General features: G+C 46.0%; 1 long non-coding RNA gene across 1 annotated transcript; it reads right to left on the bottom strand.

Moving 5' to 3' along the window:
* Positions 1-1,268: 1,268 nt before the first annotated feature.
* LOC116216206 lies at positions 1,269-5,418 on the bottom strand. The gene is made up of 3 exons (XR_004158653.1): positions 5,119-5,418; positions 2,877-2,998; positions 1,269-2,774 (listed from the first exon to the last, which is right to left on the bottom strand). It is a non-coding gene; the product is annotated as an uncharacterized LOC116216206 (long non-coding RNA).
* Positions 5,419-5,424: the final 6 nt, after the last annotated feature.

The following is a 5,424-nucleotide window of genomic DNA, read 5'->3' as shown; positions in this document are numbered from 1 at the left end:
CTCATGGCTGCATGCTGACATTAGATGGCTGCTCTTGGCTCTGCAGGAAGTGCATGCTGCTCGCAGCTGTTCTTTTAGGAAGTTCTCTGTAAAGCAACTTCAAGGGGAAATGGTTTTAAGTTGAGGGAGGGAAGATTTAGGTTGGATGTCAGGGGGAAGTTCTTTACTATGAGAGTGGTGAGGTGCTGGAACAGGCTGCTCAGAAAGGCTGTGGATGCCCCATCCCTGGAGGTGTTCAAGGCTAGGTTGGATGGGGCCCTGGGCAGCCTGGTTTAGTATTAAATGTGGAGGTTGGTGGCCCTGCCTGGAGCGGGGGGGTTGGAGCTTCATGATCCTTGAGGTCCTTTCCAACCCTGGCCATTCTGTGATTCTGTGATTCTGTGAAGTTAGCCCAGATTTTACAGAAAGCTGTGTTTCACTAACGTGGTGAAATCACGAAGCTTGACCTTCATCACAAAGCTTTGTCTGACTTTTCAGATGCGATGGATCCAGATCACAAAAGGACATGCACATGAAGGTATTCATCTTGAAGCTGAATGAAAACTCCCATTCAAATTGCACCCAATGACACCAGCATTACTGACAAATGCTCTCATGTGAGAAGTTAGCACGTGCTGGGGATCCAGGAGCATTCCTCAACTACGCGGCTGATGGCATTTATGCACCCTTGGCCAATGCAGATTGCACCATGGCTTCAAACTCCCTCAACTCCTTGGCTTTCCTTCCCTTAGGGGTGTGAAACAACTGCACCTCATCCACTACCTGAATGCACTCGTGTGCTGAGCTGCCCAGCTGTGGTACCATCCGCACTGGGCTTTGGTGTGAGCCCATGCTGACTCATTCCCCTCCCCGCAGTACATGCGAGTTGAACAGGACCACAAACCCCAGCAATTACAGTGCGTTTTATGATCCCAAATCACCCCAGTACAAAACAGGACAGCGAACATCTTAATCAAGTGAAGCTTTAATGAAAAGTGTTCTAAAGGTTGTTTGAAATCTACATCAACTTTGGTCCAGAATGCAGAAAATTCAGACTGTAATGAAGTCTAATCTACACAGAGCATTCTGAATATAAAGTGTACCTGTGATGGATTCATCACATCATAATCATATGAATCACAGAATGGTTTGGGTTGGAAGGGATCTTTGTTCCAAGCTAGTTCCAACCCCCTGCTATAGGCTGGGACACCTCCCTCTAGACCAGGTTGCTCACAGCCCCATCCAGCCTGGCCTTGAATACCTTCAGGGAGGGGGCATCCACAGCCTCTCTGGGCAACCCATCCCAGTGTCTCACCGCCCTCACAGTAAAGAAATTCTTCCTACCATCTAGTCTAAATCTATCCTCATCCAGTTTAAACTCACTTCCCTTTGGCCTGTTGCTACATGCCTTTATAAAAAATCCCACCCCAGCTGTCCTGTTGGCCCCCTTCAGGTACTGAAAGGATGCTACCAAAGCACAAAATGCAGGAAATACCAGCAATCACATTTGCAAAGAAAATGCACTGTTCTTCTACCAGCAGGTAAAGCCTGTCTGCAGTAGCAACTCCATCAAATTTGAGTTTCTTCTTTCCAAGCTGACTGCAGAGATATTCAGAAGATGTTTATGCTCTTGCCAAAACATGCTAATTGAGCTTTCCACAGTTAAGACAAAGACCAAGTCCTCTATCAAACATGCTTTTCTGGACACATACACAACCATACTAAATTAAGGAATAATACATAGTTGTGGTTAGCAAGAACTCACAAAAGCAGCCCACAAGCCATGGGAGCCTTGGGAATCTGAGCATAATGTGCTGCAAAAGGTGAGGCTAAGGCAGCTCCTTTGAACTGAAATGCAGGTCCAATTAACTCAGTGTTCCTTGTTCTGGTCATCTACTACAGCTTTCATAGTAGCTGTGAGGTTTACCTTTTCCACTGATTTTCGAGGCCCATCTGTGCCACTCATTTCTGTATTTTTCTCAGGACACTTTCCATTAATTTTTATCTTTTCTTTTGTGCCTACAAAGTTTTAAGTAACACAACATCAGCTGGCTTCTTTTGTTTTCCCCCTTACAATCACAACTTACATACAGTAATTATTTCATCGGCCAGGAGGCTGCTTGACTGACAGTGCACTTCCCTGCAGGCTGCAGCAGGTTTGCCCAGTCCTGTATCCCAGTGGCACCAACATGTGATCTCATTCATACCTTTCTGAAATGTCCCAGTAAGCAATTAAAGTTCACTATTTACAAAACCACTTCAATGGGAAATGTGCATTAACAATTCTTAAAGCAGAAATTCACACTTCTGAAATCACCTGTTTCAGTTCTCAAGACATTCATATCTGAAAATGTTTGATTCATAATTTGGCTATCTCTTTCCAGCAACAAAGGCCAGAGACTCACTTGCATATAGCGTCTCACTCCAGCTCACAACCTCAGCTAAAAGCTTTCATTTTCCTTCAGTGTGCACCAGGGGGGGCTTGCATAGAACACAGCATCCCAGAGAAGCAAGAGACATTCCTCAACACTCAAAATCTAAAAGGCAAAGAGCAGGTGAAGCAATTGACCATCTCACTGCCAGCAGTGGGTCAGACCCTGCTGCATTCCTCCCTGTTCCCATCACACCCGGGCACGCACTTCCACCTTTCATCTTGCTCCAGGTCTACAGCCATGGGATCTGCTCAGAACGTGTCAAATGCAATACAGTGACATAAAATGAACACCCAACCGGATGCCTTTCTCCTCAACTAGGGATTTTCACTTGTTCTTGGAAGCATCCAATAAGGGACACGCCTGGCAGAAAGGAGGAGAAAAGAAATCCCGTGACCGAGGGTGAGGACAGGCAGCAGGGAGCTGCCAAACTAAGCCAGGAAACATGTGGGACTTTGGCCTCACCAGGTGGGAGCCCTTCACTCAGCGCTGTGCCGTCTCCAGCACAGCCTGCAGTCTGCACACCAGCCTACAGAGCACATCGCTGCATTTCCATTTCCAACTTTCTCTTCCAAATGTTTAAGAATCTGAAATTTTAGACAAATAAATGGTGATTGTTAATACAGCCCACTAATAATAAATTGTCATGCTAGAATTCTCTTAAATGCAAGCACATTAGGTCATTTTTCACATAAATCAAGCATTCAAAAACTTCTAACAGAAGGAACTTCTTAGATTCATAACAGAACTGTGCTTTATTTGTTACAGCTGTTCTTTTATGATACCTGATCCGAGACATAAATCCCTTTGTTTTGAAAATGGTGGTTCAGATATTGAGCCCCAAGCATATATTAAGAGGGCAGATATAATTAATTTTAGCACTGTAATAAACTGCATCGTTGCCTGGGAAATCAAATCCTACAAATGGTGGCAAGGCTGAGTCATTCCCTTTGATAATAAAATGATGACATGTTATAACTTAATACAGATCAAAAACTGCACAATACTGTCCAGGCTACCACAGAAGAAAGTTAATGAAAGCTGAGGGTGAACTCCAAGAGACCGTTGGTTCTCTTGCCCTGTATTAGGAGTGCCATTAATCAGTTGCTGTTGGCTATATTAGAGGTGAACTGCAAGACTTTTTTTTTTTTTTTTTTAAGATTTGGACTCATAACCCTTCTTTTTTATGATGAATACAAGAAATACTTCTTTTCCTTTTCCTCTACTACATATTCTTTTAATAAATAATTCACTGAAGTCATCTACCTACAGTGTTTGGAAACACTGCTGCATGAGGTCAGTCTGAGAGCTGGGACAGCTCAGCCCTGAGAGACCCCCTGAAGTCCTGGGGATCTCAACACTGTGTGTAAGCATCACCGTGACGAGAGAGTGAAGACACAGCCAGATTTCCCAGTGGTTACCACTGACAGGAGGAGATGCAACAGAACTGAAGATAGAACACAGACTGAGATAACAGAAATAATAATAATAAAAATATGTATGTTTATTCAGGGAGGGTGGTTGATCACCAGCATAGGTTGCCCGCAGGCTTTGGAGCCTGTGCCTGGAGACCTTCCAAACTGAACTGGATATACCACAAGCAACGGGCTCTTGCTCTGAGTTGAATTTAGAACATTCTCCTGCAGAGCTCCCTTCTGACCTCAGTAATTCTGAGTCCCTGATATTTGCTCATCCTGCATCTGTGAACATTTGTGAATGCATACAGGGAAGATTCAGATTGGACATAAAGATATTTTTTTAGAATAAGTGTGATGAGGCACTGGCACCCTGAGGTTGCCTGGAGAGATGGTGGATGTTCCATTCCCTGGAAACAGTCCAGCTCAGGCTGGACAGGGCTCTGAGCATCTGATGGAGCTGTAGGTGTCCCTGTTCACTGCAAGGAGTTGGACTAGGTGGCCTTTAAGGGTCCCTTCCAACTCAAACAATTCTGTGATTGTGTTTTCACATCATTTTACAGAATTTTTGTTTTACTCTTGAAATAAGAAATTCACAACACTTTATTAAATAATTTAAGTGTAAATTCTCTGAAAACAATGAACATTCTCCAATTTTGATACAATAACTCACTTTTTTTAAGTTATCACATCAGAAACACACATCTCTAACACTAGCCTAGGACAAAACATCAGACTTAAATTTAACCTAATACAAGACTATTCTTGGAAAAGCCAAGCCCAGAAATGGAAAGCATATGTGCTTGGTCTTTCCAATACGTAATATTAAGGGAAATTCTAAGTACAATTTACCCCTTTCTAATTTATTTGAATCCACCAGTAGCTGCACTGGCCGATTATTTCATTTATTTACATTAGGCAGCTGTTTAAGTCTTTCTCCATACTAAAGGAAGTGCCTTTTTCCAAGAAGCATCAGTAGCTCACTAAAAGCTTTTCCACGCAACAGAAACCACGGGCAACAGTTTACAGAATGCGTGTGCCCAGCGCTGAGCACTACAAGAAGCCCACAGCACGTCACACCGAGCCCAGGAGCCCGAGGGATGCAGTATTTCCTTCAGATCACGTCATGGTTCGGGCTGGAAGGAGCTCAGAGCCCACCCAGTCTCAGAGCCACCACGTCAGGCTGCTCAGGGCCCACCCAACCTGTGGGTGCCTGCAGGTTGGGCACCCACGGCTCCCCGGCCAGCTGTGCCAGTCTTCACCGCCCCCTGAGTGAAGCCCTTCCCGCTCACATCTCATCCGAAGCTCTCCTCCGTCATCCCAAGACCCCCTCAGATCCGTACAGGTTACTGGGAGGAGACCCGCCGGGCGGCTCTACCCACCCAGCATTACCGGTGCCGGCACTCGGCTGGAACGTCGGCTGACGCCAACCGCCCGGCAGCGGCCACGCACCGCCCGCCACCTCGGCCACCTTCGCGCCTCTCCCGCGCGCCCCAGCCTCGCCCAGCGCCCAGGCGCGCACGGCCGTCTTCGCTCCACTATCGCGAGAATTGTGCGCGCGCCGCGAGACATCCGGGCCGTCGGCTGCGGGACGAGAT

The sequence above is a fragment of the Meleagris gallopavo genome, chromosome 1 (assembly GCF_000146605.3).
Source record: "Meleagris gallopavo isolate NT-WF06-2002-E0010 breed Aviagen turkey brand Nicholas breeding stock chromosome 1, Turkey_5.1, whole genome shotgun sequence".
In the NCBI taxonomy this organism is placed as follows: domain Eukaryota; kingdom Metazoa; phylum Chordata; class Aves; order Galliformes; family Phasianidae; genus Meleagris; species Meleagris gallopavo.
The sequence above is the reverse complement of the archived record's forward strand: the minus strand, read 5'-3'. Positions and strand labels throughout refer to the sequence as shown.